The sequence below is a fragment of the Ascaphus truei genome, chromosome 13, assembly GCF_040206685.1.
Source record: "Ascaphus truei isolate aAscTru1 chromosome 13, aAscTru1.hap1, whole genome shotgun sequence".
Taxonomy (NCBI): Eukaryota; Metazoa; Chordata; class Amphibia; order Anura; family Ascaphidae; genus Ascaphus; species Ascaphus truei.
This window is the reverse complement of record NC_134495.1, coordinates 32,864,739-32,878,023: the sequence shown is the minus strand read 5'-3', so window position 1 is coordinate 32,878,023 and position 13,285 is coordinate 32,864,739.

Here is a 13,285-nt window from a genome sequence, read left to right as displayed (position 1 = left end):
ATATATTGAATTGTCTTATTAAATGTTTTTATTGCTCATTAATCATCTGTTTGTCTCAGCCTTCGTTGTCTATATGTGTTAGTATGTTTGTTCTTTAGGAGGTTTTATTGTATTACACTATGTTTGTTTTTATATCTTTTACATGATTTGACCGTCTTCGTGAGGAGAGCCCCAGAGGACATCCACTTCTATCTGGTTGTATATATTTTGATTCAGGCTTAGCGCCATAGATATAACATTTTTCTTCATCTGTTTATCTGACATAGGGTGTCAGAGTTATATCATAGGCTGCTGGTCTTTTTTATTATTTTTATCATTAGCGCTGCCTTGTTTTGTTGTTAAAGTGTCTAGATTCCCTTTTGAGGCTAGCTGCTTTTATATATTATGTCTCAACTATTTGCCCTTAGGGCCAACAGGAATATCGATATCAATAGGATATTTTCCGATGATGATACACCGGTACATATTACTGATGTTCCAGACGATATGTATGATTTAGCTGATAAACTAGAAACATTGCTATTAAGTGAAACCAAACAGCTATGGGATGCAATTACATTAGAAAAGTATATTGAACAAAAGAGAATACCTCGAGGCCTGAGGATTTTCAAGCCTTCCACCACTGATTTTCAAAGTGAAGATTTTACTTTAGAGTGGAACCGTCTGCTGGACAATTGTTCTTTTGAACTAATGCGATTGCTAATTTCTAAACGCAAAGTAGCACTCCAGAAATTGGATGATGAGATAAATGCTATGAAAGTACAATTTGTCAAATTCCAAGACAACAGCGAATTATCAGTGGTGGAAGATAGGATTAAGTCCAAGATGGATAGTATGCAGAGGGATATTATTGGTCGTAAACAAAGTAAATTCCAAAGGGATAGAATTGATTATAAAACGGGCACCTATAGAAGCTGGAAGAAAAAAACATCCAAGTTCAAAGAGAAATATAGGGACCAAAAAGCTGCCATTCCCAAAGATTACTCCCATAAAATTCCCATGCATCACACCAAACAGTCCCTTGAGGCCAAAGAAAAATCCTCTAATCCAGTAGAATTTATCACTCCCAAAGCTAGGAGAAAGGAGACACGACCTAAATCCCAGAGAGATGATGTTATCAACCCCAAACCATCCACGTCTGTTCCAAATACTGTACATCTAGATAATGAAATTGATTCTATTTTTGAAAAATATCAACATAACAACAAATATCAACCATTGGTTGATTTCGAATTAGAGCAACAGACATTAAGTAACAGCCGTGAGGATAAACAAACCTTTTCTTTTTTAGACTGGAGAAAAACCAGGGAACATCAGAACGCCAGGGAAGCGATCAAAGACCTACTAGGGAGAGAGGGAACATCGAGAGACAGAAAAAGAAAAAGTACAACAGAGGAACCAGAGGAGGCAGTAAGACAGGGAAAAGTACACAAACGGTAAAACCCACATATAACAATATCTTCAACATAAGCCAGTACCCTATCACAGATAAGGAGAGGGAGGTCCTTTCTAAAGGTTTGTCCTTCTCCCCGGTGGTAGGTCCCAGTAGCTTCCAGCTGTATGTGGATGTGCAGCGTTTTGTAAGGAAACTGTGTCTCAAAAAATATTTTGCCAGAGATGCGGTTTCCAGACAGGACACTGGCACAAATCTGCCCATCAGTGCAGTGCCCGGCACGGGTTCTAAGTTTAGAAATCCTTCTACTTTTTTTCCTAAGTTTATGAGTGGGCCATATGTTAGCACTTTTTCAAAAATGGTCACGGATGACCTGGAGTCACAGAGCCGTAACTATAAAATCAGGAGACATAATTTAAGCATAGAAGAAAAGGGTCTTCTTAAAACACTTGGAGAGAGTGAAACCATTGTAATTAAGCCTGCTGACAAAGGGGGGGGACTGGTAATCATGGACAAAAGTTACTATGTCAAGGAGACACTTCGTATCCTTGAGGACCGGTCCACGTACCAGCCCCTCCCCACTAACCCCACAGTTAAATTTCAACACAAACTTATGGAGTTTCTGAACGAGGGCTTAGATCAACAAGTTGTTACCCAGCAAGAGTTCGAATTTCTATACAATAAATTTCCGGTCATACCAATTTTTTATACTATACCAAAAATACATAAAAATCTGCTTGAACCTCCGGGACGTCCAATCGTTTCCGGTATTCAGTCACTTACATCACATTTATCAGAGTTCATAGACCATCATTTGCAGCCATATGTCACCCAACTACCATCTTATCTAAGGGACACAACCCACATATTGCAGACCCTCAGGGACATCCAGTGGCAGCCACATTTTCATTTAGTCACAGCGGATGTGTCTTCTCTATACACAGTTATTGACCACGTTCAGGGTTGTGAGGCTATTGGCCATGTACTGGAAGGTGATCCCTCATTATCAGACACGCTTAAATCTTTTCTTATTACTGGTATTAAGTTTATATTATCACATAATTATTTTAATTTCAATGGTGTTTATTATCTTCAGACATGTGGCACCGCCATGGGTACAAAGTTCGCTCCTAGTTATGCCAATCTATTTATGGGCAGCTGGGAGGATAAATACATCTGGTCCGGCTGCCCCTATGGAGCGAGCTTGGTCCTATGGCGGCGCTACATCGACGATATTTTCTTTATTTGGTCGGGCACTTCACAAGATTTAGTATCATTTCAAGAATATATGAATACTAATCCTTTTAACCTTAATTTCACTTTCACTTCTAGTTACACATCTATTGAATTTTTGGATTTATGTATATATATAGAAAATAATAATTTACTCACGAAAACCTTCTTTAAAACTGTCCAAGCCAACAACTATTTACACGCCAATAGTCATCACAACCCTGCGTGGATCAATAACATACCTAAGGGCCAGTTCATCAGGCTAAAAAGGAATAGCTCAAGCAATAGCGTTTTTCAATCTCAAGCATATGATCTAAAAAACAAATTCATTGAAAGAAAATATCCAGTACATAAGTTGAACCAGACCATATCGGAGGTTGAACAATTAGATAGAGAAAGCCTTCTTCAGTACAGAAAGAAACCTGAGACAAAGGCCAAAATTCCATTTATCACTCAATATAATTCTATGGCCCCCAATATAAAGAAAATCTTATACAAGCATTGGCCTATCCTATTGAAAGATATGGATTTAGTTAATATACTTCCTAAGAAACCAGATATTGTGTTTAAAAGGGCACCAAATATTGGACAACAACTGGCACCCAGTTGTCCTCTAATACGGAAGAAACCACAAAATAGCTTTGGTCTTAACGGCTACTTTACTTGTAACGCTTGCACAGCCTGTAAGCATAGTCTCAGAAGTACTTCTTTTTCGTCTACAGTTACTAAAAAAATGTATAACATCAAACAACACATCACATGCAATAGTACAAATGTCATTTATCTCCTGGAGTGTCCCTGCGGTTTGCAATATGTGGGAATGACAACAAGATCAATAAAATGCCGTTTATATGAACATGTCTACAATATCACCAAAGGTTTAGTCACACACAGCGTGTCGAATCACTTTCTCCAGGTACATGGGAAGGACCCTACAGGATTGAAATGCATGGCCATAGAAGCTCTTATACCAAACTGGCGGGGAGGAAATATAAATAGCCTCCTGGGCAAAAAAGAGTCCTTCTGGATATACGAACTCCAGACGCTTACACCATCAGGCCTTAACATTGAGTTTGACCTCAAGGCATTTTTAATCAATAAGTGATGAGCTTTGATCTGATACTTTGGTCTCTGTGCCTCAGGTGATCCTTTACATGTTTTTTCCATTCAAATATTAATTATTTTGATATTCACGTTAAAACACAGGGGTTAATATTACGTTAATTATTATACTGTCGGTAATTTATATACACTTTAGCTCGGGGCTATGTGCTGGGCACTGTGTTTTTGGAGCTATTATTTTGGTGGTATATATCTTGGAATTTTTCTAAGATGCATACTGTTAGGTTTGAAATCCGTTCCCTCTGCATTCTAAACGTCACATATCTGTTTGGTGGTCCCATTAGTATATCTGTATTTTTATACACCTCACTGGAGGTATTAAATTAGACCATGGTGTTTATCACATTAGGAAAATCCTTATAGGTTATATTATTCATGTATGTATACCTTTTGAACAGACTAGTGTCATTATTTTAATATATATGTATAACTCCTATGTATCCAGCTTGGCTAAACAACAGTATACCATTATGTATTTGACAGGCATATGATATAAATGTATGTTTCATGTTTTGTGTTAGTATGAGTATGTTTTGTGTAGCTGAGACACTCAGACACCATGTGCCCAATGCGCATGTCCAAGATTCTTTATTAGGGACACTGCACCTTTAAACTGGGACTATATCTAGGTGGACTAGTTGTGATTGATGCACTACTTTTTTGCCCCTGAGGAAGGAAGCGCAGTCTTCCGAAACGCGTAGGGCGGATCACTTGTGCACCACTGACGTTTCAGAGTACCCTCTACATCGCTAACAGCTCCTTGGACTTTCAGCTACACGGACAATTCACAGGCTTCCAGCTGCATGCAGACCCTTGCCTGTATTCATCTGCCACGGAGCGCTGCTGTGATTTGCCAGCGTCCCACGTTGTCATTGCGCACGGGGTGACGCCTGTTCCGGCTACACGCGGTCCGGCGTGCCTGCCCAGCTGAGACCTGAGCAGAGAAGGGGAAGGAGAAACCCCGTTGGAAGCTCCTGTGTCCCGTGGGATCGCTGCTGAGTTTGGGAGCTAACATCTACCATCACGAGAGGGGATACTCTCTGAATTATCCACTGCATATTTACCATCAGAGTCTGGTAAGCAGCCAGCTTAGCCAGTGTTGGTGTGCACATATATACCTTTTTAGTGTTTATTATTCATTATATATTGAATTGTCTTATTAAATGTTTTTATTGCTCATTAATCATCTGTTTGTCTCAGCCTTCGTTGTCTATATGTGTTAGTATGTTTGTTCTTTAGGAGGTTTTATTGTATTACACTATGTTTGTTTTTATATCTTTTACATGATTTGACCGTCTTCGTGAGGAGAGCCCCAGAAGACATCCACTTCTATCTGGTTGTATATATTTTGATTCAGGCTTAGCGCCATAGATATAACATTTTTCTTCACCCTTACACAGAGGGCTTCGTCTCGGAGATGAAGCCCTCTGTGTAAGGGTGAAACGCGTTGAGGGGGAGACCGCGGTGTAGCCCTTGTGTGTGCTAAATAAAGTTTTTTTGAAGAGACATCCGGGAGCTTCATTCTTCAGACATGCGCAGTTGCGCAGAATTTCTTCTTCTTCCAAAGTCACCCCCACATACGCCAACATAATTATGAACAAGTTCAAGAATGATTTAGTCTTTCACCACCCTTAATTGATGTTGTGGGGGCAAATGGGGGTACGATACATAGACAATATTTGTCCAACAATTTCTTAATCAGATTGGAAGTTATAGTCACATGGTGTAAATCAATTGGTTTATTGGCATTGTTTTATTTAATTGAAATTGAATTTCTTTTTTTATTTGGTGCAGTTTTTCTTTCATTTCCAGCTGGCACATTGACTGCCATAGTGGTAACCCATGCCCATAGGACATTGGCGTGTCACTGTGCCAGTCAATGGGTAGAGGAGGTTGTCCCGTGATGCGGTAGACAACCAGCAGTTGTACCTGTACTGTATCAGATAAAGAAACTGTAGCTCATGCTTACTTATTTTTAAAGTAAATCTCAGACTGAAATCATTGCAATTAAGAGAGAAAATAAAAAAGTAGAATTGCTCCATATCACCCCCACCATATAAAAAGAACATTTTCTATATATCAAACCAAAGAACAAGGTTTTCACCAAACTGGTTGTTGAACCAGATGTGGGCCACTTCGCAGATGCCCATGAACAGATAGGCATAACTTGGTTTTTCACACATAGCTTCTCCATTTTGGCTTTATTTTTGTTAAATAAATCATGACACGGTGTAATATGTCATGTGTTGTTGTTCATCTGAGGTTGTATTTACTTAATTTTAAGACCTGCTAAGGAACAGATGATTGTTATTATGTCCTGATATGTAAAACCATAGAGTTCAAAGAGGGTGTACTTTCTTTTTCACACAACTGTGTGTGTGTGTGTGTGTGTGTGTGTGTGTGTGTGTGTGTGTGTGTGTGTGTGTGTGTGTGTGTGTGTGTGTGTGTGTGTGTGTGTGTGTGTGTGTGTGTGTGTGTGTGTGTGTGTGTGTGTGTGTGAAAAAAGAAAAAGAGAGGCGCATGCCACATAGCGTAATTCTGTTACAATTTATTAATGGACAATGAGGGTATTGTTTAAAAACCACACACACAACAAGAGCTAGAAAAACATCAGTGAGAGTAAGTCAAATTCAAGTGAGCTGATACTCAACTACAGCCGATGCCTCCGTCAGGAAATTCTAAAAGTTTTAGCCAGATCTTTTAAACAAAACTGTAAGGAATCGGGGGCCACGTCCCTTGCGGCGTGACCCCTCCTTACCCACTAACCAGTATTGCAGCAGCTGCTGCCTCTGCCACCCGTCGCTACCCATGCCGCCGCCCAGCGCATACCTTGAACTCCGCTGTGGCCGCCATCTTGGATTCTGGCGCTGGTGTTACAGAGTGTGCGCTTCCTTTTAGGATTTATAGCGCGTGCATTATGCCTGTCTCCGCCCCCCGCTCGGCGTGGGAGTCTTCACTACATCCCTAGCACTCTCAGCTGTGCTCTACTACTTCCTTGTCTCTCAGCCACTGACGAGCAGCTCCTCGACACGCCCCCGCCATGCTCCTCGTCTGGATTGGTCATTGCCGCATTAAATATCCTGCTTTGCTTTCACTTCCTTGCTTTGCATAGCTCCTTGCTACCTGTGTTGCCTGGAACCTATGTCGTGCTCTCTTTGTGTTTATTTCCTACAGCTATTGACCCGGCTCGTCTGAATACCCCCTCTGGCTCCTGAACTCGGCTTTCCTACTGACTACTCTAACCTCTAAGATCCTCGGACTCAGCTACGGATTTTGACTACAGAACTTTGTATATCCTCGGACTCGGCAAGTACTTGACCATTCTTTATCTACATCCAGGCCTGGCCACGCTACTACGCCACATCCCGGACACGCCCCCTCTGCTGTCGGTGCGTGTACTCTACATCCCACCTCAGTACACGGGACTGGTCTGGTCTGCGGGCTGCACAGCATGACTGAAACATCCAGTCCTTCTGTTAGGGCTCCTTAACAAACTTTCAGCACACAAACTGCCAAGAGAGGTTGTTGCAGGTTGCTACTATGTAACAGTCCCGTGTACCACTGTGTCTTTACAATTAGGCTTGTCTGGCAGTGCGCTATTTGCTTTCTTGTTCTGTTTGTATTTGGATCCTCATCTCCATGGCTGGCACGCCACAGTGGACCCCCAGAGACTGTAGGAGTGGGTAAGAAGTTTATTATTACTTATTTTGACCGTTATAGTTGAGTACTCTAACAACAAGGATGCCTCATTATGTATGACCTTATGAGTGACTCACAGCCCATTCTCCACATAACCCACTCCGTAGTAGTCTGCCTGGGGTCCTTGAAGACTTATTTATTCTTGGATAGAGTTACTTATGGTGGAGCACCCTTTTTCTCCCTTCTTCCCTTGATATAGTGTTCATACTACTTGGGGTTTGCTCACTGTAGAGAACCTTTTTATCTACTATCAAGATTTACGGAAGGAGCAGGTGTGTGTATGGATGTTTATCCGGAGCTGGTTGGCTGGAAAAAACGATGAAAATTCCCATAAGGGTTTGTCTGTAACCCATTTTTCAGGACATTGATATACTCAGTCTTTCTTCTCTAATGGTAATACGTTTAACTATTATTCATCATGTCAGATATTGAAGAAAGCGAGACGATACAGGATGAACCAACGATGTATGCTTATAATTGTTTTGATGACTCCAGGAGAAAAATGAGAGCGTTGCAGGTATTTGAACGTGTGGTAGATACAGACACAAAGGATATAACTGATTTAAAAAACCATTTCCAGAGACTTGAGAGATTATTGATTCTGAACATAAGACCTTGGTGGGATATAATTTCTTTAGAAAATTATATTCTGAACAAAAGGATATCCAGGGGTTTCAGAATCAAGAAAGCCCCAACCTTTGGATTTGTTAACCCACAATTTGAATAGCACTGGATTACTGCTCTAGACCAGTGCTCCTTCAAACTGATGGAACTTATTGTGGAACAAAAAGTGAATGAAAGAAAAGGTTTACAGATTCAGATTAAGGAACTCCAAACACAATTACAGCAATTTCAAGATTTGGATGGCTCTAGAAACTATGATAAAATCTTATCGGAGACAGTTCTCAAAGTAGAGGAGGATATAATGTCCAAGAAGCAAAGTAAATATGACAGGGATCGTGCAGATTATGAGAAGAAACAGATATATAACTGGCAATGAACGATCCCCACTCGTGAACGAGTCTTACAAGGTTCCCAGAAAAATTATCAACAGAGGGATAAAACAATGAGGTCTACACCACGAAAAATCGATATTAAAAACAAGGGGTAATGACCAACCTAGTGGAGACTCTGATCTCTCGGATGTTGAAAACTTATCCCACTCAGTTTCTTTCCTACAGGCGGAAAGAGCGGGACATCATTCCTATGAATCAGCGGCTTCCTCAAGACCAAGGTCATTTGCGGCAGATCATGATAGAACATACCATGAGGTTGTACAAGATCATCAGAAATCCAACAAACAGCAGCAGCAAAAAAACTTCCCTCTCTTCCAAAAAAATCAAAAAGAACCAGAAGAGGAAAGAAGAAGAGAAGGGGGCAGATGGCCAGCCAAGAGGAAGAAGTAATTAATAATCAAGATATGGATGTAATTAATATTTCAGGTCAGGAACTGTCTACCGCAGAACTTTCTCAACTAAAGAAGGGCCTAAAATTTGCACCGACAATGGACTTTGATTTATTTAATACATCTATAGACGTGCATAAATTTGTACGTAAACTAACCCTGAAGTCTTTTTTTCAGAAACGTACTCTGGCCTCCGTGTTGGAGAGGGGTGTAGCAATGGACATTGTCACTAATCCTTCTACACCAATAGAAGAACCTGAGTCTCCTGTTGTTGATACCATGAGTGATATGGTACAGGGGACTGTTACAGAACTGGGGGCGGTAGGGACATCGGTTTCAGCCTTTAGAGATGCATGTGACCTCCAGGATGTTTTTGATCTTGAGGAATTGTTGGGAGACCATAATAAAAACTCTATGGGGACTTTGATCCCTGAATTTAGCACTTGGAGATCCACTCTCAAAAAAGGCTCACACTTTTATCCCCAATTTGTCAAGAGTCCGTTTTTAACGACCTTTGAGAATTTGGTGATAAGGGATTTGTGTATCCTAGCTGAAGGTTGTTCATTTTCTAGTGTGGCTAATCATAATTTGAATAAGGGAGAGAGGCAGGCGTTGTTTTCTTTACAAAGAAATTCGATGATTGTTATTAAAAATGCTGACAAGGGGGGAGCAGTGGTGGTACAGTGTAGGACTGGCTAGCTCAAAGAAGCCTATCAGCAACTGGGGGATGCCACTACCTACTCTGTGCTACCAGGCGACCCCACGGAAGGGTTCCTGAGAGCCTTTAAAGAACTTTTAGAGGTGGGTGAGATCACCCAAGTTTTGAATAAAACCGAAAGTGTTTTCTTATGGAACCCTCATCCCATTATTCCTGTTTTTTACCATCTCCCAAAGGTCCATAAGACATTGGTCGACCCTCCGGGGAGACCAATCGTATCGTCTATTGGATCTTTTGGAGATGGTCTGTCCAAATATATTGATCAATATCTGCAGCCATTTGTGAGGGGCTTACCTTCTTTTCTGTTGGACTCAGGGGATCTGATTAATAAATTAAGACCAATCAAATGGGGACCCCAATCATTATGGGTGACACTAGACATGACCTCATTGTACTCAGTCATCAAACATGACCAGGGGGGGGCGGCTGTCAATCATTTCCTGGGGGGTCCAGATAGCAATCAATTTCACACAGCCTTCATTTTAGATTCTATTAATTTTTTACTCACACACAATTATTTTTTATTTGATCCCCAATTCTATTTACAGCAACAGGGCACAGCTATGGGCACGAGTTTTGCACCGGTGTATGCTAATTTATTTATGGGGTGGTGGGAGTCACAATTCCTTTTCACGACCACAAATTTATTTAGGAAACACATCACTTTCTATAAGAGGTTTATCGATGACCTCATTATGATTTGGGAAGGGGATATAATCACATTGCATGCTTTCTTTGATTATATTAATCATAATAATAATAATTTAAAATTCACTTATAATTATAATTTGCACCACATTGACTATCTGGACCTTCAGTTATTCATAGACATTGAGAGGAATATTCAAACAGAGGTTTTTAGAAAACCAAATTCTAGAAATATATTACTCAAAGCAGACAGCTGCCATCCCCGTACGTCATTGGCGGCATCCCCAAAGGCCAATTCCTCAGATTGAGGAGGAACTGCTCCATGGAGGAGGGTTTCATCCGACAGTCTGGGGAGTTGAGCTGACGATTCCAACAGAGAGGTTATAATACTAGGGATCTAGTTCGAACCTTTCAAGATGTCTTAAGGACAGCTAGAGATACACTACTTAATCCTAAAGAAGAGGGGGGCCTAGGGACAGATGGGTTGACAGAAACTAGGAGTTCCCAATCTAGTAATTTAACGGAAAAAGTTAACAATAAAGGTAAAAAGGGACGCCCAGGCCACATAACAGAGGATGTACCACTCATGATCACACAATATAACAAATGCAGTCAGCAAGTTCAAAATGTTATTCGAAAACACTGGAATGTTTTACTAATGGATACTAGTCTGAAAGATTATATCACTTAAGGTCCGCAGTTTGTCTATCGAAAAGCAAAGACGATCGCTTCCTATGTGTTCCCGAGTTATGTAACTACACCTACAGTTATTAGGAAATTTGTTACAACAGGTTCTTTTAAGTGTGGAGGATGTAAAATCTGTCAATTTATGTTACCATCAGCGCAATTTAAAGGCTCTTCTTCTAGTCGCTCATTTCCGATTAAAACCTTCATAAATTGTGACACACAGTACGTCATATACCTTTTGACTTGCAGGTGTGGAATGAACTATGTAGGAAGGACTACTAGATCCCTGAAGGTTAGGATATTAGAGCATATCAGATTGATTAAAAAACAAGACTGTTCTCATCCGGTCTCGAATCACTTCTCACAGTGTGAGAAAGGGGGGATCAAAGGATTAACAGTGAGAGGTATTGAAAAAGTGTTTGCAAATGAAAGAAAAGGAGATCTACTAAATCTTTTGGGCCGCAGGGAGGCTTATTGGATATTCATGTTACAGACTAGAGCCCCCTGCGGTCTGAATGTAGAGTGGAATTTGAGTCATTTTTTGAATCGTTAAGTGTATTTTATATATGTAGAGACTATTGATCTTGCTTATTTGACATTATCCTTCCTCTAGTAGTTAGTTAGTTAGTGATAAGTTTAGATTTTTAGAAATGCTACATTGATAGTAAGAGTTGATTAACTGAATTCTGAACTTAATCTTGGCCTCTTGTTAGTTTAGATTTGCTCTACCATTACTATCGTTTACCTGTTATCTTTAAGCGTGACACTATCTTTAACTAGTTATGATTATGGTTATGTTATGAATTATCTGAAGGCTGCATTGTAGGTTCATCTTTTCATCCTCCTAGGAGGATGAACATACATTTGATTAGCAGAACGATATTCACTTGTTCATTTGTTTAATTTAGTGTTTAATGTGTTTTGACACTTTTTATATATATGTGGATATTGTACTGCTTTTTTAATATTCCCCTATCATTGAGAGAAGAGGATTACCGATATGGGAATTGTTAACAATTTATTTGTGTATGTGTATTAGATGGGACATGGAGCAATGGGGGGCTTGGTGCCCTTAGTAAATGCACCTTGTGTTATTTCTCAGGACATTGTTGAGATTTGCATTTGTTTTAGTTTGCTAAATATTAACAAGGATCATCGCCTTGTATTGCGATACATCTCTGTTGTACTCGGGGCCGTCAGGAGTAGCGCCGACGGTGGGAGTGTTCCTAACTCAGTCCAGTCTCCTATTGATCGGGTTGCGGCACTCCTAGACCAATTGGTGGCTTTGAGGAGCGTCCCTGGGGGCGGAGAAGTGCCGCGTTCATTCAGACGGAGGATGAGACATTGTTTGTTTACCTTCTCTGGTAAGCATGCGCGGACGAGCGGGGGGGCGTGTCTACCTGCTGACGTTTGATCGGCGACGGTGGCGCCTCGCGTGACGTCACGCGCATGCGCAGTGAGGGGTGAACGGAGATTTTTTCAACTGACCTTAATTAGTAATCATTAAGAGAGGGGTATATAAGATACCCCTATTGCTCCATGCTTCATACTCCTTGATAAAGGACCTACCCGTCCGAAACACGTAGGAGCCTGTTTGTTATCCCCCTGGGGTGATGTTTTTTATCAGTCATGTACTGAAATAAATGGGACTTATATTTTTTCACCACCTGACTCCCTGGCAGTGCGCTATTTGCTTTCTTGTTCTGTTTGTGTCTCAATACACTTAGCTCACATGGTGCGGGGTGATGATGTCATACATCGTAGCGTGCCGTCTTTACGCGTTTCGTTACATGCGTAACTTTGTCAGAGGTTCAGGCACAGTGAGGGCGGAAGTCTCTTATAGCCCTCAGTAAGAGATTACCATGCTACTATGGCTAACATAATAGAACCAGTAGGAAGTATACACATTACAAGGGTAAAATGCTAACAGATACCTGGTGAAATGAAAACAGGCCGTTATAAAAAGTATAATATATATATATATATATACACACAGATTCTACATGGATAAGAAGATCATACGGTATATATATAGTACGTTACCATCCAGCAGGGCAGCAGAACAGCAAAGAGAGGCAGCACTCAGAGGTAAGTCAGCAAAATAATGTATTGAAACAGACACAAAAATCCGACGTTTCAATCTTCCTGGGGGTGTGCCCAGGAAGAAGATCCCTCTGGGGATTGAAACGTCGGATTTTTGTGTCTGTTTCAATACATTATTTTGCTGACTTACCTCTGAGTGCTGCCTCTCTTTGCTGTTCTGCTGCCCTGCTGGATGGCAACGTACTCTTTACATTATTTATGGGACTAGCACCAGGCCTTTCTGGATATCTACATTGCAGAGCTTGCTGCTTTTTTTACATATATATATATATATATA